Genomic DNA, 20,730 nt, shown 5'->3' with positions numbered 1-20,730 from the left:
AACAAGTAAGGCGACTCTACTCAGGGAAGTCACTCTGCACAGGAAAAGATTTCTTTTGCACAGACAGAAAGGGCTTCACCTGCAAAGGTAAAGCCTGCCAAAAATAGAAACAACTCATTAGTGCTTTCTTCCACGGAAGTCTTTAGTAAAAGGCGAAAGACTTGTACGTTATGAAGAGAAACCAGAGTACGATTATCCGTCACTGCGGGAGCAGGGCACCAGGCCAGTTGGCATAGCCACCTTCCCCATGGTGAGCTTTGCTTGGTTGAGACGCTTGCTCCCCCTTGCTCCTCAGCTGACCAAGTAGGAACAATCGGGCCCTATTCGATGGCTGCCTTGTCTTTTACTCTGTGCAAAAGACAAGGCAGCCACAAACACCACGGGAAACACCGTATTGAGGCTTTGTTCTGAGCGCTCATTCGGTGTCGCGTTTCTTTCAAGCAATTCTCCCGGTTAGCCGGCACCCGGCTCGCTCCCAGAGCCATGTTAAAGTCTGCCTCGCATTCACTCCCTTTTCTCAGCAGACTAAAAGAAACTTCCATCCTGCACCACTGTTTGCTTTTTCATAAGAGCAGAGAAGAGCGCACCGTTCCCAGCGGCACTGCAGTACCGGGTCGATGCTTGGAGTGAACGGAGCAAGCTCCTTTTTCAACTCCTGTTCCTAAAAATCCATTTAATATGTAGTCCTCGTATAGAGGACATATCAGATATTAAACTGATAAGAACAGATACTACACTTGATCTTAGCCAAAAGGCCGAGAAGCGATAACTGTCCACTGGTTCACGTCCGAGTGCCCTTCCTGGCACAATGCGTACTTGTCGCGGTGTTCTTTTTATGGCCATAGGTGGCCAGAGAGTCACTTTGCACCTCCGCCCACCCGCTGCACTGAGCACCCTTTTAAATGGTATAACTTTGCACTCCCGCGAGCACCATTCAAGCAACATCGGCACAGTCACAACAAGTAAGGCGACTCTACTCAGGGAAGTCACTCTGCACAGGAACAAGATTTCTTTTGCACAGACAGAAAGGGCTTCACCCGCAAAGGTAAAGCCTGCCAAAAATAGAAACAACTCATTAGTACTGCTCTCCACGGAAGTCTTTAGTAAAAGGCGAAAGACTTGTACGTTATGAAGAGAAACCAGAGTACGACTATCCGTCACTGCGGGAGCAGCGCAACAGGAAAAGTTGGCATAGCCACCTTCCCCATGGTGAGCTTTGCTTGGTTGAGACGCTTGCTCCCCCTTTCTCCTCGGCTGACCAAGTAGGAACAATCGGGCCCTATTCGATGGCTGCCTTTTTTTTTACTCTGTGCAAAAGACAAGGCAGCCACAAACACCACGGGAAACACCGTATTGAGGCTTTGTTCTGAGCGCTCATTCGGTGTCGCGTTTCTTTCAAGCAATTCTCCCAGTTAGCCCGCACTCGGCTCGCTCCCAGAGCCGTGTTAAAGTCTGCCTCGCATTCACTCCCTTTTCTCAGCAGACTAAAAGAAAATTTCATATTGGGCTCCCTGAAACTTCCATCCTGCACCACTGTTTGCTTTTTCACAAGAGCAGAGAAGAGTGCACCGTTCCCAGCGGCACTGCAGTACCGGGTCGATGCTTGGAGTGAACGGAGCAAGCTCCTTTTTCAACTCCTGTTCCTAAAAATCCATTTAATATGTAGTCCTCGTATAGAGGACATATCAGATATTAAACTGATAAGAACAGATACTACACTTGATCTTAGCCAAAAGGCCGAGAAGCGATAACTGTCCACTGGTTCACGTCCGAGGGCCCTTCCTGGCACAATGCGCACTTGTCGCGGTGTTCTTTTTATGGCCATAGGTGGCCAGAGAGTCACTGAGCACTCTTCAGCCCTTTTAAATGGTATAACTTTGCACTCCCGCGAGCACCATTCAAGCAACATCGGCACAGTCACAACAAGTAAGGTGACTCTACTCAGGGAAGTCACTCTGCACAGGAACAAGATTTCTTTTGCACAGACAGAAAGGGCTTCACCCGCAAATGTAAAGCCTGCCAAAAAAAGAAACAACTCATTAGTGCTTCTCTCCACGGAAGTCTTTAGTAAAAGGCGAAAGACTTGTACGCTATGAAGAGAAACCAGAGTACGATTATCCGTCACTGCGGGAGCAGGGCACCAGGCCAGTTGGCATAGCCACCTTCCCCATGGTGAGCTTTGCTTGGTTGAGACGCTTGCTCCCCCTTGCTCCTCGGCTGACCAAGTAGGAACAATCGGGCCCTATTCGATGGCTGCCTTGTCTTTTACTCTGTGCAAAAGACAAGGCAGCCACAAACACCACGGGAAACACCGTATTGAGGCTTTGTTCTGAGCGCTCATTCGGTGTCGCGTTTCTTTCAAGCAATTCTCCCGGTTAGCCCGCAATCGGCTCTTTCCCAGAGCCGTGTTAAAGTCTGCCTCGCATTCACTCCCTTTTCTCAGCAGACTAAAAGAAAATTTCATCTTGGGCTCCCTGAAACTTCCATCCTGCACCACTGTTTGCTTTTTCACAAGAGCAGAGAAGAGCGCACCGTTCCCAGCAGCACTGCAGTACCAGGTCGATGCTTGGAGTGAACGGAGCAAGCTCCTTTTTCAACTCCTGTTCCTAAAAATCCATTTAATATGTAGTCCTCGTATAGAGGACATATCAGATATTAAACTGATAAGAAGAGATACTACACTTGATCTTAGCCAAAAGGCCGAGAAGCGATAACTGTCCACTGGTTCACGTCCGAGGGCCCTTCCTGGCACAATGCGCACTTGTCGCGGTGTTCTGTTTATGGCCATAGGTGGCCAGAGAGTCACTTTGCACCTCCGCCCACCCGCTGCACTGAGCACCCTTTTAAATGGTATAACTTTGCACTCCCGCGAGCACCATTCAAGCAACATCGGCACAGTCACAACAAGTAAGGCGACTCTACTCAGGGAAGTCACTCTGCACAGGAACAAGATTTCTTTTGCACAGACAGAAAGGGCTTCACCCGCAAAGGTAAAGCCTGCCAAAAATAGAAACAACTCATTAGTGCTGCTCTCCACGGAAGTCTTTAGTAAAAGGCGAATGACTTGTACGTTATGAAGAGAAACCAGAGTACGATTATCCGTCACTGCGGGAGCAGGGCACCAGGCCAGTTGGCATAGCCACCTTCCCCATGGTGAACTTTGCTTGGTTGAGACGCTTGCTCCTCGGCTGACCAAGTAGGAACAATCGGGCCCTATTCGATGGCTGCCTTGTCTTTTACTCTGTGCAAAAGACAAGGCAGCCACAAACACCACGGGAAACACCGTATTGAGGCTTTGTTCTGAGCGCTCATTCGGTGTCGCGTTTCTTTCAAGCAATTCTCCCGGTTAGCCCGCACTCGGCTCGCTCCCAGAGCCGTGTTAAAGTCTGCCTCGCATTCACTCCCTCTTCTCAGCAGACTAAAAGAAAATTTCATCTTGGGCTCCCTGAAACTTCCTTCCTGCACCACTGTTTGCTTTTTCACAAGAGCAGAGAAGAGCGCACCGTTCCCAGCGGCACTGCAGTACCGGGTCGATGCTTGGAGTGAACGGAGGAAGCTCCTTTTTCAACTCCTGTTCCTAAAAATCCATTTAATATGTAGTCCTCGTATAGAGGACATATCAGATATTAAACTGATAAGAACAGATACTACACTTGATCTTAGCCAAATGGCCGAGAAGCGATAACTGTCCACTGGTTCACGTCCGAGGGCCCTTCCTGGCACGATGCGCACTTGTCGCGGTTTTCTTTTTATGGCCATAGGTGGCCAGAGAGTCACTTTGCACCTCCGCCCACCCGCTGCACTGAGCACTCTTCAGCCCTTTTAAATGGTATAACTTTGCACTCCCGCGAGCACCATTCAAGCAACATCGGCACAGTCACAACAAGTAAGGCGACTCTACTCAGGGAAGTCACTCTGCACAGGAACAAGATTTCTTTTGCACAGACAGAAAGGGCTTCACCCGCAAAGGTAAAGCCTGCCAAAAATAGAAACAACTCATTAGTGCTGCTCTCCACGGAAGTCTTTAGTAAAAGGCGAAAGACTTGTACGCTATGAAGAGAAACCAGAGTACGATTATCCGTCACTGCGGGAGCAGGGCACCAGGCCAGTTGGCATAGCCACCTTCCCCATGGTGAGCTTTGCTTGGTTGAGACGCTTGCTCCCCCTTGCTCCTCGGCTGACCAAGTAGGAACAATCGGGCCCTATTCGATGGCTGCCTTGTCTTTTACTCTGTGCAAAAGACAAGGCAGCCACAAACACCACGGGAAACACCGTATTGAGGCTTTGTTCTGAGCGCTCATTCGGTGTCGCGTTTCTTTCAAGCAATTCTCCCGGTTAGCCCGCAATCGGCTCTTTCCCAGAGCCGTGTTAAAGTCTGCCTCGCATTCACTCCCTTTTCTCAGCAGACTAAAAGAAAATTTCATCTTGGGCTCCCTGAAACTTCCATCATGCACCACGGTTTGCTTTTTCACAAGAGCAGAGAAGAGCGCACCGTTCCCAGCAGCACTGCAGTACCAGGTCGATGCTTGGAGTGAACGGAGCAAGCTCCTTTTTCAACTCCTGTTCCTAAAAATCCATTTAATATGTAGTCCTCGTATAGAGGACATATCAGATACTACACTTGATCTTAGCCAAAAGGCCGAGAAGCGATAACTGTCCACTGGTTCACGTCCGAGGGCCCTTCCTGGCACAATGCGCACTTGTCGCGGTGTTCTTTTTATGGCCATAGGTGGCCAGAGAGTCACTTTGCACCTCCGCCCACCCGCTGCACTGAGCACCCTTTTAAATGGTATAACTTTGCACTCCCGCGAGCACCATTCAAGCAACATCGGCACAGTCACAACAAGTAAGGCGACTCTACTCAGGGAAGTCACTCTGCACAGGAACAAGATTTCTTTTGCACAGACAGAAAGAGCTTCACCCGCAAAGGTAAAGCCTGCCAAAAATAGAAACAACTCATTAGTGCTGCTCTCCACGGAAGTCTTTAGTAAAAGGCGAATGACTTGTACGTTATGAAGAGAAACCAGAGTACGATTATCCGTCACTGCGGGAGCAGGGCACCAGGCCAGTTGGCATAGCCACCTTCCCCATGGTGAGCTTTGCTTGGTTGAGACGCTTGCTCCCCCTTGCTCCTCGGCTGACCAAGTAGGAACAATCGGGCCCTATTCGATGGCTGCCTTGTCTTTTACTCTGTGCAAAAGACAAGGCAGCCACAAACACCACGGGAAACACCGTATTGAGGCTTTGTTCTGAGCGCTCATTCGGTGTCGCGTTTCTTTCAAGCAATTCTCCCGGTTAGCCCGCACTCGGCTCGCTCCCAGAGCCGTGTTAAAGTCTGCCTCGCATTCACTCCCTCTTCTCAGCAGACTAAAAGAAAATTTCATCTTGGGCTCCCTGAAACTTCCTTCCTGCACCACTGTTTGCTTTTTCACAAGAGCAGAGAAGAGCGCACCGTTCCCAGCGGCACTGCAGTACCGGGTCGATGCTTGGAGTGAACGGAGCAAGCTCCTTTTTCAACTCCTGTTCCTAAAAATCCATTTAATATGTAGTCCTCGTATAGAGGACATATCAGATATTAAACTGATAAGAACAGATACTACACTTGATCTTAGCCAAAAGGCCGAGAAGCGATAACTGTCCACTGGTTCACGTCCGAGGGCCCTTCCTGGCACGATGCGCACTTGTCGCGGTTTTCTTTTTATGGCCATAGGTGGCCAGAGAGTCACTTTGCACCTCCGCCCACCCGCTGCACTGATCACTCTTCAGCCCTTTTAAATGGTATAACTTTGCACTCCCGCGAGCACCATTCAAGCAACATCGGCACAGTCACAACAAGTAAGGCGACTCTACTCAGGGAAGTCACTCTGCACAGGAACAAGATTTCTTTTGCACAGACAGAAAGGGCTTCACCCGCAAAGGTAAAGCCTGCCAAAAAAAGAAACAACTCATTAGTGCTTCTCTCCACGGAAGTCTTTAGTAAAAGGCGAAAGACTTGTACGCTATGAAGAGAAACCAGAGTACGATTATCCGTCACTGCGGGAGCAGGGCACCAGGCCAGTTGGCATAGCCACCTTCCCCATGGTGAGCTTTGCTTGGTTGAGACGCTTGCTCCCCCTTGCTCCTCGGCTGACCAAGTAGGAACAATCGGGCCCTATTCGATGGCTGCCTTGTCTTTTACTCTGTGCAAAAGACAAGGCAGCCACAAACACCACGGGAAACACCGTATTGAGGCTTTGTTCTGAGCGCTCATTCGGTGTCGCGTTTCTTTCAAGCAATTCTCCCGGTTAGCCCGCAATCGGCTCTTTCCCAGAGCCGTGTTAAAGTCTGCCTCGCATTCACTCCCTTTTCTCAGCAGACTAAAAGAAAATTTCATCTTGGGCTCCCTGAAACTTCCATCATGCACCACGGTTTGCTTTTTCACAAGAGCAGAGAAGAGCGCACCGTTCCCAGCAGCACTGCAGTACCAGGTCGATGCTTGGAGTGAACGGAGCAAGCTCCTTTTTCAACTCCTGTTCCTAAAAATCCATTTAATATGTAGTCCTCGTATAGAGGACATATCAGATACTACACTTGATCTTAGCCAAAAGGCCGAGAAGCGATAACTGTCCACTGGTTCACGTCCGAGGGCCCTTCCTGGCACAATGCGCACTTGTCGCGGTGTTCTTTTTATGGCCATAGGTGGCCAGAGAGTCACTTTGCACCTCCGCCCACCCGCTGCACTGAGCACCCTTTTAAATGGTATAACTTTGCACTCCCGCGAGCACCATTCAAGCAACATCGGCACAGTCACAACAAGTAAGGCGACTCTACTCAGGGAAGTCACTCTGCACAGGAACAAGATTTCTTTTGCACAGACAGAAAGAGCTTCACCCGCAAAGGTAAAGCCTGCCAAAAATAGAAACAACTCATTAGTGCTGCTCTCCACGGAAGTCTTTAGTAAAAGGCGAATGACTTGTACGTTATGAAGAGAAACCAGAGTACGATTATCCGTCACTGCGGGAGCAGGGCACCAGGCCAGTTGGCATAGCCACCTTCCCCATGGTGAGCTTTGCTTGGTTGAGACGCTTGCTCCCCCTTGCTCCTCGGCTGACCAAGTAGGAACAATCGGGCCCTATTCGATGGCTGCCTTGTCTTTTACTCTGTGCAAAAGACAAGGCAGCCACAAACACCACGGGAAACACCGTATTGAGGCTTTGTTCTGAGCGCTCATTCGGTGTCGCGTTTCTTTCAAGCAATTCTCCCGGTTAGCCCGCACTCGGCTCGCTCCCAGAGCCGTGTTAAAGTCTGCCTCGCATTCACTCCCTCTTCTCAGCAGACTAAAAGAAAATTTCATCTTGGGCTCCCTGAAACTTCCTTCCTGCACCACTGTTTGCTTTTTCACAAGAGCAGAGAAGAGCGCACCGTTCCCAGCGGCACTGCAGTACCGGGTCGATGCTTGGAGTGAACGGAGCAAGCTCCTTTTTCAACTCCTGTTCCTAAAAATCCATTTAATATGTAGTCCTCGTATAGAGGACATATCAGATATTAAACTGATAAGAACAGATACTACACTTGATCTTAGCCAAAAGGCCGAGAAGCGATAACTGTCCACTGGTTCACGTCCGAGGGCCCTTCCTGGCACGATGCGCACTTGTCGCGGTTTTCTTTTTATGGCCATAGGTGGCCAGAGAGTCACTTTGCACCTCCGCCCACCCGCTGCACTGATCACTCTTCAGCCCTTTTAAATGGTATAACTTTGCACTCCCGCGAGCACCATTCAAGCAACATCGGCACAGTCACAACAAGTAAGGCGACTCTACTCAGGGAAGTCACTCTGCACAGGAACAAGATTTCTTTTGCACAGACAGAAAGGGCTTCACCCGCAAAGGTAAAGCCTGCCAAAAATAGAAACAACTCATTAGTGCTTCTCTCCACGGAAGTCTTTAGTAAAAGGCGAAAGACTTGTACGCTATGAAGAGAAACCAGAGTACGATTATCCGTCACTGCGGGAGCAGGGCACCAGGCCAGTTGGCATAGCCACCTTCCCCATGGTGAGCTTTGCTTGGTTGAGACGCTTGCTCCCCCTTGCTCCTCGGCTGACCAAGTAGGAACAATCGGGCCCTATTCGATGGCTGCCTTGTCTTTTACTCTGTGCAAAAGACAAGGCAGCCACAAACACCACGGGAAAGACCGTATTGAGGCTTTGTTCTGAGCGCTCATTCAGTGTCGCGTTTCTTTCAAGCAATTCTCCCGGTTAGCCCGCAATCGGCTCTTTCCCAGAGCCGTGTTAAAGTCTGCCTCGCATTCACTCCCTTTTCTCAGCAGACTAAAAGAAAATTTCATCTTGGGCTCCCTGAAACTTCCATCCTGAACCACGGTTTGCTTTTTCACAAGAGCAGAGAAGAGCGCACCGTTCCCAGCAGCACTGCAGTACCAGGTCAATGCTTGGAGTGAACGGAGCAAGCTCCTTTTTCAACTCCTGTTCCTAAAAATCCATTTAATATGTAGTCCTCGTATAGAGGACATATCAGATATTAAACTGATAAGAACAGATACTACACTTGATCTTAGCCAAAAGGCCGAGAAGCGATAACTGTCCACTGGTTCACGTCCGAGGGCCCTTCCTGGCACAATGCGCACTTGTCGCGGTGTTCTTTTTATGGCCATAGGTGGCCAGAGAGTCACTTTGCACCTCCGCCCACCCGCTGCACTGAGCACCCTTTTAAATGGTATAACTTTGCACTCCCGCGAGCACCATTCAAGCAACATCGGCACAGTCACAACAAGTAAGGCGACTCTACTCAGGGAAGTCACTCTGCACAGGAACAAGATTTCTTTTGCACAGACAGAAAGGCCTTCACCCGCAAAGGTAAAGCCTGCCAAAAATAGAAACAACTCATTACTGCTGCTCTCCACGGAAGTCTTTAGTAAAAGGCGAATGACTTGTACGTTATGAAGAGAAACCAGAGTACGATTATCCGTCACTGCGGGAGCAGGGCACCAGGCCAGTTGGCATAGCCACCTTCCCCATGGTGAGCTTTGCTTGGTTGAGACGCTTGCTCCCCCTTGCTCCTCGGCTGACCAAGTAGGAACAATCGGGCCCTATTCGATGGCTGCCTTGTCTTTTACTCTCTGCAAAAGACAAGGCAGCCACAAACACCACGGGAAACACCGTATTGAGGCTTTGTTCTGAGCGCTCATTCGGTGTCGCGTTTCTTTCAAGCAATTCTCCCGGTTAGCCCGCACTCGGCTCGCTCCCAGAGCCGTGTTAAAGTCTGCCTCGCATTCACTCCCTCTTCTCAGCAGACTAAAAGAAAATTTCATCTTGGGCTCCCTGAAACTTCCTTCCTGCACCACTGTTTGCTTTTTCACAAGAGCAGAGAAGAGCGCACCGTTCCCAGCAGCACTGCAGTACCGGGTCGATGCTTGGAGTGAACGGAGCAAGCTCCTTTTTCAACTCCTGTTCCTAAAAATCCATTTAATATGTAGTCCTCGTATAGAGGACATATCAGATATTAAACTGATAAGAACAGATACTACACTTGATCTTAGCCAAAAGGCCGAGAAGCTATAACTGTCCACTGGTTCACGTCCGAGGGCCCTTCCTGGCACAATGCGCACTTGTCGCGGTGTTCTTTTTATGGCCATAGGTGGCCAGAGAGTCACTTTGCACCTCCGCCCACCCGCTGCACTGAGCACTCTTCAGCCCTTTTAAATGGTATAACTTTGCACTCCCGCGAGCACCATTCAAGCAACATCGGCACAGTCACAACAAGTAAGGCGACTCTACTCATGGAAGTCACTCTGCACAGGAACAAGATTTCTTTTGCACAGACAGAAAGGGCTTCACCCGCAAAGGTAAAGCCTGCCAAAAATAGAAACAACTCATTAGTGCTTCTCTCCACGGAAGTCTTTAGTAAAAGGCGAAAGACTTGTACGCTATGAAGAGAAACCAGAGTACGATTATCCGTCACTGCGGGAGCAGGGCACCAGGCCAGTTGGCATAGCCACCTTCCCCATGGTGAGCTTTGCTTGGTTGAGACGCTTGCTCCTCGGCTGACCAAGTAGGAACAATCGGGCCCTATTCGATGGCTGCCTTGTCTTTTACTCTGTGCAAAAGACAAGGCAGCCAAAAACACCACGGGAAACACCGTATTGAGGCTTTGTTCTGAACGCTCATTCGGTGTCGCGTTTCTTTCAAGCAATTCTCCCGGTTTGCCCACACTCGGCTCGCTCCCAGAGCCATGTTAAAGTCTGCCTCGCATTCACTCCCTTTTCTCAGCAGACTAAAAGAAACTTCCATCCTGCACCACTGTTTGCTTTTTCACAAGAGCAGAGAAGAGCGCACCGTTCCCAGTGGCACTGCAGTACCGGGTCGATGCTTGGAGTGAACGGAGCAAGCTCCTTTTTCAACTCCTGTTCCTAAAAATCCATTTAATATGTAGTCCTCGTATAGAGGACATATCAGATATTAAACTGATAAGAACAGACACTACACTTGATCTTAGCCAAAAGGCCGAGAAGCGATAACTGTCCACTGGTTCACGTCCGAGGGCCCTTCCTGGCACAATGCGCACTTGTCGCGGTGTTCTTTTTATGGCCATAGGTGGCCAGAGAGTCACTTTGCACCTCCGCTGCACTGAGCACTCTTCAGCCCTTTTAAATGGTATAACTTTGCACTCCCGCGAGCACCATTCAAGAAACATCGGCACAGTCACAACAAGTAAGGCGACTCTACTCAGGGAAGTCACTCTGCACAGGAACAAGATTTCTTTTGCACAGACAGAAAGGGCTTCACCCGCAAAGGTAAAGCCTGCCAAAAATAGAAACAACTCATTAGTGCTGCTCTCCACGGAAGTCTTTAGTAAAAGGCGAAAGACTTGTACGTTATGAAGAGAAACCAGAGTACGATTATCCGTCACTGCGGGAGCAGGGCACCAGGCCAGTTGGCATAGCCACCTTCCCCATGGTGAGCTTTGCTTGGTTGAGACGCTTGCTCCCCCTACTCCTCGGCTGACCAAGTAGGAACAATCTGGCCCTATTCGATGGCTGCCTTGTCTTTTACTCTGTGCAAAAGACAAGGCAGCCACAAACACCACGGGAAACACCGTATTGAGGCTTTGTTCTGAGCGCTCATTCAGTGTCGCGTTTCTTTCAAGCAATTCTCCCGGTTAGCCCGCACTCGGATCGCTCCCAGAGCCGTGTTAAAGTCTGCCTAGCATTCACTCCCTTTTCTCAGCAGACTAAAAGAAAATTTCATCTTGGGCTCCCTGAAACTTCCATCCTGCACCACTGTTTGCTTTTTCACAAGAGCAGAGAAGAGCGCACCGTTCCCAGCAGCACTGCAGTACCAGGTCGACACTTGGAGTTAACGGAGCAAGCTCCTTTTTCAACTCCTGTTCCTAAAAATCCATTTAATATGTAGTCCTCGTATAGAGGACATATCAGATATTAAACTGATAAGAACAGATACTACACTTGATCTTAGCCAAAAGGCCGAGAAGCAATAACTGTCCACTGGTTCACGTCCGAGGGCCCTTCCTGGCACAATGCGCACTTGTCGCGGTGTTCTTTTTATGGCCATAGGTGGCCATAGAGTCACTTTGCACCTCCGCCCACCCGCTGCACTGAGCACTCTTCAGCCCTTTTAAATGGTATAACTTTGCACTCCCGCGAGCACCATTCAAGCAACATCGGCACAGTCACAACAAGTAAGGCGACTCTACTCAGGGAAGTCACTCTGCACAGGAACAAGATTTCTTTTGCACAGACAGAAAGGGCTTCACCCGCAAAGGTAAAGCCTGCCAAAAATAGAAACAACTCATTAGTGCTGCTCTCCACGGAAGTCTTTAGTAAAAGGCGAAAGACTTGTACGTTATGAAGAGAAACCAGAGTACGATTATCCGTCACTGCGGGAGCAGGGCACCAGGCCAGTTGGCATAGCCACCTTCCCCATGGTGAGCTTTGCTTGGTTGAGACGCTTGCTCCCCGGCTGACCAAGTAGGAACAATCGGGCCCTATTCGATGGCTGCCTTGTCTTTTACTCTGTGCAAAAGACAAGGCAGCCACAAACACCACGGGAAACATCGTATTGAGGCTTTGTTCTGAGCGCTCATTCGGTGTCGCGTTTCTTTCAAGCAATTCTCCCGGTTAGCCCGCACTCGGCTCGCTCCCAGAGCCGTGTTAAAGTCTGCCTCGCATTCAGTCCCTTTTCTCAGCAGACTAAAAGAAAATTTCCATCCTGCACCACTGTTTGCTTTTTAACAAGAGCAGAGAAGAGCGCACCGTTCCAAGCGGCACTGCAGTACCGGGTCGATGCTTGGAGTGAATGGAGCAAGCTCCTTTTTCAACTCCTGTTCCTAAAAATCCATTTAATATGTAGTCCTCGTAAAGAGGACATATCAGATATTAAACTGATAAGAACAGATACTACACTTGATCTTAGCCAAAAGGCCGAGAAACGATAACTGTCCACTGGTTCACGTCCGAGGGCCCTTCCTGGCACAATGCGGACTTGTCGCGGTGTTCTTTTTATGGCCATAGGTGGCCAGAGAGTCACTTTGCACCTCCGCCCACCCGCTGCACTGAGCACTCTTCAGCCCTTTTAAATGGTATAACTTTGCACTCCCGCGAGCACCATTCAAGCAACATCGGCACAGTCACAACAAGTAAGGCGACTCTACTCAGGGAAGTCACTCTGCACAGGAACAAGATTTCTTTTGCACAGACAGAAAGGGTTTCACCCGCAAAGGTAAAGCCTGGCAAAAATAGAAACAACTCATTAGTGCTGGTCTCCACGGAAGTCTTTAGTAAAAGGCGAAAGACTTGTACCTTATGAAGAGAAACCAGAGTACGATTATCCATCACTGCGTGAGCAGGGCACCAGGCCAGTTGGCATAGCCACCTTCCCCATGGTGAGCTTTGCTTGGTTGAGACGCTTGCTCCCCCTTGCTCCTCAGCTGACCAAGTAGGAACAATCGGGCCCTATTCGATGGCTGCCTTTTTTTTTACTCTGTGCAAAAGACAAGGCAGCCACAAACACCACGGGAAACACCGTATTGAGTCTTTGTTCTGAGCGCTCATTCGGTGTCGCGTTTCTTTCAAGCAATTCTCCCGGTTAGCCCGCACTCGGCTCGCTCCCAGAGCCGTGTTAAAGTCTGCCTCGCATTCACTCCCTTTTCTCAGCAGACTAAAAGAAAATTTCATCTTGGGCTCCGTGAAACTTCCATCCTGCACCACTGTTTGCGTTTTCACAAGAGCAGAGAAGAGCGCACCATTCCCAGCGGCACTGCAGTACCAGGTCGATGCTTGGAGTGAACGGAGCAAGCTCCTTTTTCAACTCCTGTTCCTAAAAATCCATTTAATATGTAGTCCTCGTATAGAGGACATATCAGATATTAAACTGATAAGAACAGATACTACACTTGATCTTAGCCAAAAGGCCGAGAAGCGATAACTGTCCACTGGTTCACGTCCGAGGGCCCTTCCTGATACAATGCGCACTTGTCGCGGTGTTCTTTTTATGGCCATAGGTGGCCAGAGAGTCACTTTGCACCTCCGCCCACCCGCTGCACTGAGCACTCTTCAGCCCTTTTAAATGGTATAACTTTGCACTCCCGCGAGCACCATTCAAGCAACATCGGCACAGTCACAACAAGTAAGGCGACTCTACTCAGGGAAGTCACTCTGCACAGGAACAAGATTTCTTTTGCACAGACAGAAAGGGTTTCACCCGCAAAGGTAAAGCCTGGCAAAAATAGAAACAACTCATTAGTGCTGGTCTCCACGGAAGTCTTTAGTAAAAGGCGAAAGACTTGTACCTTATGAAGAGAAACCAGAGTACGATTATCCATCACTGCGTGAGCAGGGCACCAGGCCAGTTGGCATAGCCACCTTCCCCATGGTGAGCTTTGCTTGGTTGAGACGCTTGCTCCCCCTTGCTCCTCAGCTGACCAAGTAGGAACAATCGGGCCCTATTCGATGGCTGCCTTGTCTTTTACTCTGTGCAAAAGACAAGGCAGCCACAAACACCACGGGAAACACCGTATTGAGGCTTTGGTCTGAGCGCTCATTCGGTGTCGCGTTTCTTTCAAGCAATTCTCCCGGTTAGCCCGCACTCGGCTCGCTCCCAGAACCGTGTTAAAGTCTGCCTCGCATTCACTCCCTTTTCTCAGCAGACTAAAAGAAACTTCCATCCTGCACCACTGTTTGCTTTTTCACAAGAGCAGAGAAGAGCGCACCGTTCCCAGCGGCACTGCAGTACCGGGTCGATGCTTGGAGTGAACGGAGCAAGCTCCTTTTTCAACTCCTGTTCCTAAAAATCCATTTAATATGTACTCCTCGTATAGAGGACATATCAGATGTTAAACTGATAAGAACAGATACTACACTTGATCTTAGCCAAAAGGCCGAGAAGCGATAACTGTCCACTGGTTCACGTCCGAGGGCCCTTCCTGGCACAATGCGCACTTGTCGCGGTGTTCTTTTTATGGCCATAGGTGGCCAGAGAGTCACTGAGCACTCTTCAGCCCTTTTAAATGGTATAACTTTGCACTCCCGCGAGCACCATTCAAGCAACATCGGCACAGTCACAACAAGTAAGGCGATTCTACTCAGGGAAGTCACTCTGCACAGGAACAAGATTTCTTTTGCACAGACAGAAAGGGCTTCACCCGTAAAGGTAAAGCCTGCCAAAAATAGAAACAACTCATTAGTGCTGCTCTCCACGGAAGTCTTTAGTAAAAGGCGAAAGACTTGTACGTTATGAAGAGAAACCAGAGTACGATTATCCGTCACTGCGGGAGCAGGGCACCAGGCCAGTTGGCATAGCCACCTTCCCCATGGTGAGCTTTGCTTGGTTGAGACGCTTGCTCCCCCTTGCTCCCCGGCTGACCAAGTAGGAACAATCGGGCCCTATTCGATGGCTGCCTTGTCTTTTACTCTGTGCAAAAGACAAGGCAGCCACAAACACCCCGGGAAACACCGTATTGAGGCTTTGTTCTGAGCGCTCATTCAGTGTCGCGTTTCTTTCAAGCAATTATCCCGGTTAGCCCGCACTCGGCTCGCTCCCAGAGCCGTGATAAAGTCTGCCTCGCATTCACTCCCTTTTCTCAGCAGACTTAAAGAAAATTACATCCTGCACCACTGTTTGCTTTTTCACAAGAGCAGAGAAGAGCGCACCGTTCCCAGCGGCACTGTAGTACCGGGTCGATGCTTGGAGTGAACGGAGCAAGCTCCTTTTTCAACTCCTGTTCCTAAAAATCCATTTGATATGTAGTCCTCGTATAGAGGACATATCAGATATTAAACTGATAAGAACAGATACTACACTTGATCTTAGCCAAAAGGCCGAGAAGCGATAACTGTCCACTGGTTCACGTCCGAGGGCCCTTCCTGGCACAATGCGCACTTGTCGCGGTGTTATTTTTATGGCCATAGGTGGCCAGAGAGTCACTTTGCACCTCCGCCCACACGCTGCACCGAGCACTCTTCAGCCCTTTTAAATGGTATAACTTTGCACTCCCGCGAGCACCATTCAAGCAACATCGGCACAGTCACAACAAGTAAGGCGACTCTACTCAGGGAAGTCACTCTGCACAGGAACAAGATTTCTTTTGCACAGACAGAAAGGGCTTCACCCGCAAAGGTAAAGCCTGCCAAAAATAGAAACAACTCATTAGTGCTGCTCTCCACGGAAGCCTTTAGTAAAAGGCGAAAGACTAGTACGTTATGAAGAGAAACCATTGTACGATTATGTGTCACTGCGGGAGCAGGGCACCAGGCATGTTGGCATAGCCACCTTCCCCATGGTGAGCTTTCCTTGGTTGAGACGCTTGCTCCCCGGCTGACCGAGTAGGAACAATCGGGCCCTATTCAATGGCTGCCTTGTCTTTTACTCTGTGAAAAAGACAAGGCAGCCACAAACACCACGGGAAACACCGTATTGAGGCTTTGTACTGAGCGCTCATTCGGTGTCGTGTTTCTTTCAAGCAATTCTCCCGGTTAGCCCGCACTCGGCTCGCTCCCAGAGCCGTGTTAAAGTCTGCCTCGCATTCACTCCCTTTTCTCAGCAGACTAAAAGAAAATTTCATCTTGGGCTCCCTGAAACTTCCATCCTGCACCACTTTTTGCTTTTTCACAAGAGCAGAGAAGAGCGCACCGTTCCCTGCGGCACTGCAGTACCGGGTCGATGCTTGGAGTTAACAGAGCAAGCTCCTTTTTCAACTCCTGTTCCTAAAAATCCATTTAATATGTAGTCCTCGCATAGAGGACATATCAGATATTAAACTGATAAGAACAGATACTACACTTGATCTTAGCCAAAGGGCCGAGAAGCGATAACTGTCCACTGGTTCACGTCCGAGGGCCCTTCCTGGCACAATGCACACTTGTCACGGTGTTCTTTTTATGGCCATAGGTGGCCAGAGAGTCACTTTGCACCTTCGCTGCACTGAGCACTCTTCAGCCCTTTTAAATGGTATAACTTTGCACTCCCGCGAGCACCATTCAAGCAACATCGGCACAGTCACAACAAGTAAGGCGACTCTACTCAGGGAAGTCACTCTGCACAGGAACAAGATTTCTTTTGCAAAGACAGAAAGGGCTTCACCCGCAAAGGTAAAGCCTGCCAAAAATAGAAACAACTCATTAGTGCTGCTCTCCACGGAAGTCTTTAGTAAAAGGCAAAAGACTTGTACATTATGAAGAGAAACCAGAGTACGATTAACCGTCACTGCAGGAGCAGGGCACCAGGCCAGTTGGCATAGCCACCTTCCCCATGGTGAGCTTTGCTTGGTTGAGACGCTTGCTCCCCCTTGCTCCTCGGCTGACCAAGTAGGAACAATCGGGCCCTATTCGATGGCTGCCTTGTCTTTTACTCTGTGCAAAAGACAAGGCAGCCACAAACAACACGGGAAACACCGTATTGAGGCTTTGTTCTGAGCGCTCATTCGGTGTCGCGTTTCTTTCAAGCAATTCTCCCGGTTAGCCCGCAAACGGCTCGCTCCCAGAGCCGTGTTAAAGTCTGTCTCGAATTCACTCCCTATTCTCAGCAGACTAAAAGAAAATTTCATCGTGGGCTCCCTGAAACTTCCATCCTGCACCACTGTTTGCTTTTTCACAAGAGCAGAGAAGAGCGCACCGTTCCCAGCGGCACTGCAATACCGGGTCGATGCTTGGAGTGAACGGAGCAAGCTCCTTTTTCAACTCATGTTCCTAAAAATCCATTTAATATGTAGTCCTCGTATAGAGGACATATCAGATATTAAACTGATAAGAACAGATACTACACTTGATCTTAGCCAAAAGGCCGAGAAGCGATAACTGTCCACTGGTTCACGTCCGAGGGCCCTTCCTGGCACAATGCGCACTTGTCGCGGTGTTCTTTTTATGGCCATAGGTGGCCAGAGAGTCACTTTGCACCTCCGCCCACCCGCTGCACTGAGCACTCTTCAGCCCTTTTAAATGGTATAACTTTGCACTCCCGCGAGCACCATTCAAGCAACATCGGCAGAGTCACAACAAGTAAGGCGACTCTACTCAGGGAAGTCACTCTGCACAGGAAGAGATTTCTTTTGCACAGACAGAAAGGGCTTCACCCGCAAAGGTAAAGCCTGCCAAAAATAGAAACAACTCATTAGTGCTGCTCTCCACGGAAGTCTTTAGTAAAAGGCGAAAGACTTGTACGTTATGAGGAGGAACCAGAGTACGATTATCCATCTCTGCGGGAGCAGGGCACCAGGCCAGTTGGCATAGCCACCTTCCCCATGGTGAGCTTTGCTTGGTTGAGAGGCTTGCTCCCCCTTGCTCCTCGGCTAACCAAGTAGGAACAATCGGGCCCTATTCGATGGCTGCCTTGTTTTTTACTCTGTGCAAAAGACAAGGCAGCCACAAACACCACGGGAAACACCGTATTGAGGCTTTGTTCTGAGCGCTCATTCGCTGTCGCGTTTCTTTCAAGCAATTCCCGGTTTGCCCGCACTCGGCTCGCTCCCAGAGCCGTGTTAAAGTCTGCCTCGCATTCACTCCCTTTTCTCAGCAGACTAAAAGAAAATTTCATCTTGGGCTCCCTGAAACTCCCATCCTGCACCACTGTTTGCTTTTTCACAAGAGCAGAGAAGAGCGCACCGTTCCCAGCGGCACTGCAGTACCGGGTCGATGCTTGGAGTGAACGGAGCAAGCTCCTTTTTCAACTCCTGTTCCTAAAAATCCATTTAATATGTAGTCCTCGTATAGAGGACATATCAGATATTAAACTGATAAGAACAGATACTACACTTGATCTTAGCCAAAAGGCCGAGAAGCGATAACTGTCCACTGGTTCACGTCCGAGGGCCCTTCCTGGCACAATGCGCACTTGTCGCGGTGTTCTTTTTATGGCCATAGGTAGCCAGAGAGTCACTTTGCACCTCCGCTGCACTGAGCACTCTTCAGCAGTTTAAATGGTATAACTTTGCACTCCCGCGGGCACCATTCAAGCAACATCGGCACAGTCACAACAAGTAAGGCGACTCTACTCAGGGAAGTCACTCTGCACAGGAACAAGATTTCTTTTGCACAGACAGAAAGGGCTTCACCCGCAAAGGTAAAGCCTGCCAAAAAAAGAAACAACTCATTAGTGCTGCTCTCCACGGAAGTCTTTAGTAAAAGGCAAAAGACTTGTACGTTATGAAAAGAAACCAGAGTACGATTATCCGTCACTGCGGGAGCAGGGCACCAGGCCAGTTGGCATAGCCACCTTCCCCATGGTGAGCTTTGCTTGGTTGAGACGCTTGCTCCCCCTTGCTCCTCGGCTGACCAAGTAGGAACAATCGGGCCCTATTTGATGGCTGCCTTGTCTTTTACTCTGTGCAAAAGATAAGGCAGCCACAAACACCACGGGAAACACCGTATTGAGGCTTTGTCCTGGGCGCTCATTTGGTGTCGCGTTTCTTTCAAGCAATTCTCCGGGTTAGCCCGCACTCGGCTCGCTCCCAGAGCCGTGTTAAAGTCTGCCTCGAATTCACTCCCTTTTCTCAGCAGACTAAAAGAAAATTTCATCGTGGGCTCTTTGAAACTTCCATCCTGCACCACTGTTTGCTTTTTCACAAGAGCAGAGAAGAGCGCACTGTTCCCAGGGGCACTGCAGTACCAGGTCGATGCTTGGAGTGAACGGAGGAAGCTCCTTTTTCAACTCCTGTTCCTAAAAATCCATTTAATATGTAGTCCTCGTATAGAGGACATACCAGATATTAAACTGATAAGAACAGATACTACACTTGATCTTAGCCAAAAGGCCGAGAAGCGATAACTGTCCACTGGTTCACGTCCGAGGGCCCTTCCTGGCACAATGCGCACTTGTCGCGGTGTTCTTTTTATGGCCATAGGTGGCCAGAGAGTCACTTTGCACCTCCGCCCACCCGCTGCACTGAGCACTCTTTAGCACTTTTAAATGGTATAACTTTGCACTCCCGCGAGCACCATTCAAGCAACATCGGCACAGTCACAACAAGTAAGGTGACTCGACTCAGGGAAGTCACTCTGCACAGGAACAAGATTTCTTTTGCACAGACAGAAAGGGCTTCACCCGCAAAGGTAAAGCCTGCCAAAACTAGAAGCAACTCATTAGTGCTGCTCTCCACGGAAGTCTTTAGTAAAAGGCGAAAGACTTGTACGTTATGAAGAGAAACCAGAGTACAATTATCCGTCACTGCGGGAGCAGGGCACCAGGCCAGTTGGCATAGCCACCTTCCCCATGGTGAGCTTTGTTTGGTTGAGACGCTTGCTCCCCCTTGCTCCTCGGCTGACCAAGTAGGAACAATCGGGCCCTATTCGATGGCTGCCTTGTCTTTTACTCTGTGCAAAAGACAAGGCAGCCACAAACACCACGGGAAACACCGTATTGAGGCTTTTTTCTGAGCGCTCATTCGGTGTCGCGTTTCTTTCAAGTAATCTCCCGGTTAGCCCGCACTCGGCTCGCTCCCAGAGCCGTGTGAAAGTCTGCCTCGCATTCACTCCCTTTTCTCAGCAGACTAAAAGAGAATTTCATCTTGGGCTCCCTGAAACTTCCATCCTGCACCACTGTTTGCTTTTTCACAAGAGCAGAGAAGAGCGCACCGTTCCCAGCGGCACTGCAGTACCGGGTCGATGCTTGGAGTGAACGGAGCAAGCTCCTTTTTCAACTCCTGTTCCTAAAAATCCATTTAATATGTAGTCCTCGTATAGAGGACATATCAGATATTAAACTGATAAGAACAGATACTACACTTGATCTTAGCCAAATGGCCGAGAAGCGATAACTGTCCACTGGTTCACGTCCGAGGGCCCTTCCTGGCACAATGCGCACTTGTCGCTGTGTTCTTTTCATGGCCATAGGTGGCCAGAGAGTCACTGAGCACTCTTCAGCCCTTTTAAATGGTATAACTTTGCACTCCCGCGAGCACCATTCAAGCAACATCGGCAGAGTCGCAACAAGTAAGGCGACTCTACTCAGAGAAGTCACTCTGCACAGGAACAAGATTTCTTTTGCACAGACAGAAAGGGCTTCAGCCGCAAAGGTAAAGCCTGCCAATAATAGAAACAACTCATTAGTGCTGCTCTCCACAGAAATCTTTAGTAAAAGGCGAAAGACTTGTACGTTATGAAGAGAAACCAGAGTACGATTATCCGTCACTGCGGGAGCAGGGCATCAGGCTAGTTGGCATAGCCACCTTCCCCATGGTGAGCTTTGCTTGGTTGAGACGCTTGCTCCCCCTTGCTACTCGGCTGACCAAG

At 49.5% G+C, this 20,730-nt stretch overlaps 41 non-coding genes and 2 pseudogenes across 41 annotated transcripts; all 43 read right to left on the bottom strand.

The window, feature by feature from the left end:
• Nucleotides 1–76: 76 nt before the first annotated feature.
• On the bottom strand, nt 77–190 carry LOC140265879 (U5 spliceosomal RNA). The gene has a single exon (XR_011906564.1). It is a non-coding gene; the product is annotated as a U5 spliceosomal RNA (small nuclear RNA).
• Nucleotides 191–576: 386 nt separating this feature from the next.
• On the bottom strand, nt 577–767 carry LOC140266352 (U2 spliceosomal RNA). Its single transcript, XR_011906989.1, has one exon. It is a non-coding gene; the product is annotated as a U2 spliceosomal RNA (small nuclear RNA).
• A 267-nt stretch (nt 768–1,034) lies between these two features.
• On the bottom strand, nt 1,035–1,148 carry LOC140265697 (U5 spliceosomal RNA). Its single transcript, XR_011906397.1, has one exon. It is a non-coding gene; the product is annotated as a U5 spliceosomal RNA (small nuclear RNA).
• A 410-nt stretch (nt 1,149–1,558) lies between these two features.
• LOC140266199 (U2 spliceosomal RNA) lies at nt 1,559–1,749 on the bottom strand. The gene has a single exon (XR_011906849.1). It is a non-coding gene; the product is annotated as a U2 spliceosomal RNA (small nuclear RNA).
• A 249-nt stretch (nt 1,750–1,998) lies between these two features.
• LOC140320736 (U5 spliceosomal RNA) lies at nt 1,999–2,112 on the bottom strand. The gene has a single exon (XR_011918522.1). It is a non-coding gene; the product is annotated as a U5 spliceosomal RNA (small nuclear RNA).
• Nucleotides 2,113–2,521: 409 nt separating this feature from the next.
• On the bottom strand, nt 2,522–2,712 carry LOC140320374 (U2 spliceosomal RNA). Its single transcript, XR_011918229.1, has one exon. It is a non-coding gene; the product is annotated as a U2 spliceosomal RNA (small nuclear RNA).
• Nucleotides 2,713–2,979: 267 nt separating this feature from the next.
• On the bottom strand, nt 2,980–3,093 carry LOC140266042 (U5 spliceosomal RNA). Its single transcript, XR_011906712.1, has one exon. It is a non-coding gene; the product is annotated as a U5 spliceosomal RNA (small nuclear RNA).
• A 399-nt stretch (nt 3,094–3,492) lies between these two features.
• On the bottom strand, nt 3,493–3,683 carry LOC140320376 (U2 spliceosomal RNA). The gene has a single exon (XR_011918231.1). It is a non-coding gene; the product is annotated as a U2 spliceosomal RNA (small nuclear RNA).
• Nucleotides 3,684–3,958: 275 nt separating this feature from the next.
• On the bottom strand, nt 3,959–4,072 carry LOC140265607 (U5 spliceosomal RNA). Its single transcript, XR_011906316.1, has one exon. It is a non-coding gene; the product is annotated as a U5 spliceosomal RNA (small nuclear RNA).
• Nucleotides 4,073–4,481: 409 nt separating this feature from the next.
• Nucleotides 4,482–4,651, bottom strand: LOC140320627 (U2 spliceosomal RNA; annotated as a pseudogene).
• A 267-nt stretch (nt 4,652–4,918) lies between these two features.
• On the bottom strand, nt 4,919–5,032 carry LOC140266040 (U5 spliceosomal RNA). Its single transcript, XR_011906711.1, has one exon. It is a non-coding gene; the product is annotated as a U5 spliceosomal RNA (small nuclear RNA).
• A 409-nt stretch (nt 5,033–5,441) lies between these two features.
• Nucleotides 5,442–5,632, bottom strand: LOC140266351 (U2 spliceosomal RNA). Its single transcript, XR_011906988.1, has one exon. It is a non-coding gene; the product is annotated as a U2 spliceosomal RNA (small nuclear RNA).
• A 275-nt stretch (nt 5,633–5,907) lies between these two features.
• On the bottom strand, nt 5,908–6,021 carry LOC140320762 (U5 spliceosomal RNA). The gene has a single exon (XR_011918546.1). It is a non-coding gene; the product is annotated as a U5 spliceosomal RNA (small nuclear RNA).
• A 409-nt stretch (nt 6,022–6,430) lies between these two features.
• On the bottom strand, nt 6,431–6,600 carry LOC140320626 (U2 spliceosomal RNA; annotated as a pseudogene).
• Nucleotides 6,601–6,867: 267 nt separating this feature from the next.
• Nucleotides 6,868–6,981, bottom strand: LOC140266039 (U5 spliceosomal RNA). Its single transcript, XR_011906710.1, has one exon. It is a non-coding gene; the product is annotated as a U5 spliceosomal RNA (small nuclear RNA).
• A 409-nt stretch (nt 6,982–7,390) lies between these two features.
• LOC140266349 (U2 spliceosomal RNA) lies at nt 7,391–7,581 on the bottom strand. The gene has a single exon (XR_011906987.1). It is a non-coding gene; the product is annotated as a U2 spliceosomal RNA (small nuclear RNA).
• Nucleotides 7,582–7,856: 275 nt separating this feature from the next.
• Nucleotides 7,857–7,970, bottom strand: LOC140320669 (U5 spliceosomal RNA). The gene has a single exon (XR_011918460.1). It is a non-coding gene; the product is annotated as a U5 spliceosomal RNA (small nuclear RNA).
• Nucleotides 7,971–8,379: 409 nt separating this feature from the next.
• On the bottom strand, nt 8,380–8,570 carry LOC140320157 (U2 spliceosomal RNA). The gene has a single exon (XR_011918031.1). It is a non-coding gene; the product is annotated as a U2 spliceosomal RNA (small nuclear RNA).
• Nucleotides 8,571–8,837: 267 nt separating this feature from the next.
• On the bottom strand, nt 8,838–8,951 carry LOC140266061 (U5 spliceosomal RNA). Its single transcript, XR_011906730.1, has one exon. It is a non-coding gene; the product is annotated as a U5 spliceosomal RNA (small nuclear RNA).
• Nucleotides 8,952–9,360: 409 nt separating this feature from the next.
• On the bottom strand, nt 9,361–9,551 carry LOC140266418 (U2 spliceosomal RNA). The gene has a single exon (XR_011907049.1). It is a non-coding gene; the product is annotated as a U2 spliceosomal RNA (small nuclear RNA).
• A 275-nt stretch (nt 9,552–9,826) lies between these two features.
• On the bottom strand, nt 9,827–9,940 carry LOC140320668 (U5 spliceosomal RNA). Its single transcript, XR_011918459.1, has one exon. It is a non-coding gene; the product is annotated as a U5 spliceosomal RNA (small nuclear RNA).
• A 376-nt stretch (nt 9,941–10,316) lies between these two features.
• Nucleotides 10,317–10,507, bottom strand: LOC140320198 (U2 spliceosomal RNA). The gene has a single exon (XR_011918069.1). It is a non-coding gene; the product is annotated as a U2 spliceosomal RNA (small nuclear RNA).
• Nucleotides 10,508–10,774: 267 nt separating this feature from the next.
• Nucleotides 10,775–10,888, bottom strand: LOC140320917 (U5 spliceosomal RNA). The gene has a single exon (XR_011918687.1). It is a non-coding gene; the product is annotated as a U5 spliceosomal RNA (small nuclear RNA).
• Nucleotides 10,889–11,296: 408 nt separating this feature from the next.
• LOC140320203 (U2 spliceosomal RNA) lies at nt 11,297–11,487 on the bottom strand. Its single transcript, XR_011918073.1, has one exon. It is a non-coding gene; the product is annotated as a U2 spliceosomal RNA (small nuclear RNA).
• Nucleotides 11,488–11,762: 275 nt separating this feature from the next.
• On the bottom strand, nt 11,763–11,876 carry LOC140320916 (U5 spliceosomal RNA). Its single transcript, XR_011918686.1, has one exon. It is a non-coding gene; the product is annotated as a U5 spliceosomal RNA (small nuclear RNA).
• Nucleotides 11,877–12,253: 377 nt separating this feature from the next.
• Nucleotides 12,254–12,444, bottom strand: LOC140320319 (U2 spliceosomal RNA). The gene has a single exon (XR_011918179.1). It is a non-coding gene; the product is annotated as a U2 spliceosomal RNA (small nuclear RNA).
• A 275-nt stretch (nt 12,445–12,719) lies between these two features.
• Nucleotides 12,720–12,833, bottom strand: LOC140266091 (U5 spliceosomal RNA). Its single transcript, XR_011906758.1, has one exon. It is a non-coding gene; the product is annotated as a U5 spliceosomal RNA (small nuclear RNA).
• Nucleotides 12,834–13,242: 409 nt separating this feature from the next.
• On the bottom strand, nt 13,243–13,433 carry LOC140320168 (U2 spliceosomal RNA). Its single transcript, XR_011918041.1, has one exon. It is a non-coding gene; the product is annotated as a U2 spliceosomal RNA (small nuclear RNA).
• Nucleotides 13,434–13,708: 275 nt separating this feature from the next.
• On the bottom strand, nt 13,709–13,822 carry LOC140266090 (U5 spliceosomal RNA). Its single transcript, XR_011906757.1, has one exon. It is a non-coding gene; the product is annotated as a U5 spliceosomal RNA (small nuclear RNA).
• Nucleotides 13,823–14,208: 386 nt separating this feature from the next.
• Nucleotides 14,209–14,399, bottom strand: LOC140320223 (U2 spliceosomal RNA). Its single transcript, XR_011918092.1, has one exon. It is a non-coding gene; the product is annotated as a U2 spliceosomal RNA (small nuclear RNA).
• Nucleotides 14,400–14,648: 249 nt separating this feature from the next.
• On the bottom strand, nt 14,649–14,762 carry LOC140320681 (U5 spliceosomal RNA). Its single transcript, XR_011918471.1, has one exon. It is a non-coding gene; the product is annotated as a U5 spliceosomal RNA (small nuclear RNA).
• A 386-nt stretch (nt 14,763–15,148) lies between these two features.
• Nucleotides 15,149–15,339, bottom strand: LOC140266529 (U2 spliceosomal RNA). Its single transcript, XR_011907151.1, has one exon. It is a non-coding gene; the product is annotated as a U2 spliceosomal RNA (small nuclear RNA).
• A 275-nt stretch (nt 15,340–15,614) lies between these two features.
• LOC140266102 (U5 spliceosomal RNA) lies at nt 15,615–15,728 on the bottom strand. Its single transcript, XR_011906768.1, has one exon. It is a non-coding gene; the product is annotated as a U5 spliceosomal RNA (small nuclear RNA).
• Nucleotides 15,729–16,127: 399 nt separating this feature from the next.
• LOC140320301 (U2 spliceosomal RNA) lies at nt 16,128–16,318 on the bottom strand. Its single transcript, XR_011918162.1, has one exon. It is a non-coding gene; the product is annotated as a U2 spliceosomal RNA (small nuclear RNA).
• Nucleotides 16,319–16,585: 267 nt separating this feature from the next.
• On the bottom strand, nt 16,586–16,699 carry LOC140265705 (U5 spliceosomal RNA). The gene has a single exon (XR_011906405.1). It is a non-coding gene; the product is annotated as a U5 spliceosomal RNA (small nuclear RNA).
• A 409-nt stretch (nt 16,700–17,108) lies between these two features.
• LOC140320209 (U2 spliceosomal RNA) lies at nt 17,109–17,299 on the bottom strand. Its single transcript, XR_011918079.1, has one exon. It is a non-coding gene; the product is annotated as a U2 spliceosomal RNA (small nuclear RNA).
• Nucleotides 17,300–17,573: 274 nt separating this feature from the next.
• Nucleotides 17,574–17,687, bottom strand: LOC140265766 (U5 spliceosomal RNA). Its single transcript, XR_011906460.1, has one exon. It is a non-coding gene; the product is annotated as a U5 spliceosomal RNA (small nuclear RNA).
• Nucleotides 17,688–18,094: 407 nt separating this feature from the next.
• LOC140266348 (U2 spliceosomal RNA) lies at nt 18,095–18,285 on the bottom strand. Its single transcript, XR_011906986.1, has one exon. It is a non-coding gene; the product is annotated as a U2 spliceosomal RNA (small nuclear RNA).
• A 266-nt stretch (nt 18,286–18,551) lies between these two features.
• On the bottom strand, nt 18,552–18,665 carry LOC140265774 (U5 spliceosomal RNA). Its single transcript, XR_011906468.1, has one exon. It is a non-coding gene; the product is annotated as a U5 spliceosomal RNA (small nuclear RNA).
• Nucleotides 18,666–19,074: 409 nt separating this feature from the next.
• LOC140320492 (U2 spliceosomal RNA) lies at nt 19,075–19,265 on the bottom strand. The gene has a single exon (XR_011918337.1). It is a non-coding gene; the product is annotated as a U2 spliceosomal RNA (small nuclear RNA).
• Nucleotides 19,266–19,541: 276 nt separating this feature from the next.
• Nucleotides 19,542–19,654, bottom strand: LOC140265815 (U5 spliceosomal RNA). Its single transcript, XR_011906505.1, has one exon. It is a non-coding gene; the product is annotated as a U5 spliceosomal RNA (small nuclear RNA).
• Nucleotides 19,655–20,062: 408 nt separating this feature from the next.
• LOC140266496 (U2 spliceosomal RNA) lies at nt 20,063–20,253 on the bottom strand. The gene has a single exon (XR_011907121.1). It is a non-coding gene; the product is annotated as a U2 spliceosomal RNA (small nuclear RNA).
• Nucleotides 20,254–20,502: 249 nt separating this feature from the next.
• Nucleotides 20,503–20,616, bottom strand: LOC140266001 (U5 spliceosomal RNA). The gene has a single exon (XR_011906675.1). It is a non-coding gene; the product is annotated as a U5 spliceosomal RNA (small nuclear RNA).
• Between the last annotated feature and the right edge of the window lie 114 nt (nt 20,617–20,730).

This window comes from Leuresthes tenuis, unplaced genomic scaffold (assembly GCF_036924035.1).
Source record: "Leuresthes tenuis unplaced genomic scaffold, fLeuTen1.0.hap1 SCAF_12, whole genome shotgun sequence".
Classification (NCBI taxonomy): Eukaryota; Metazoa; Chordata; class Actinopteri; order Atheriniformes; family Atherinopsidae; genus Leuresthes; species Leuresthes tenuis.
The sequence above is the reverse complement of the archived record's forward strand: the minus strand, read 5'-3'. Positions and strand labels throughout refer to the sequence as shown.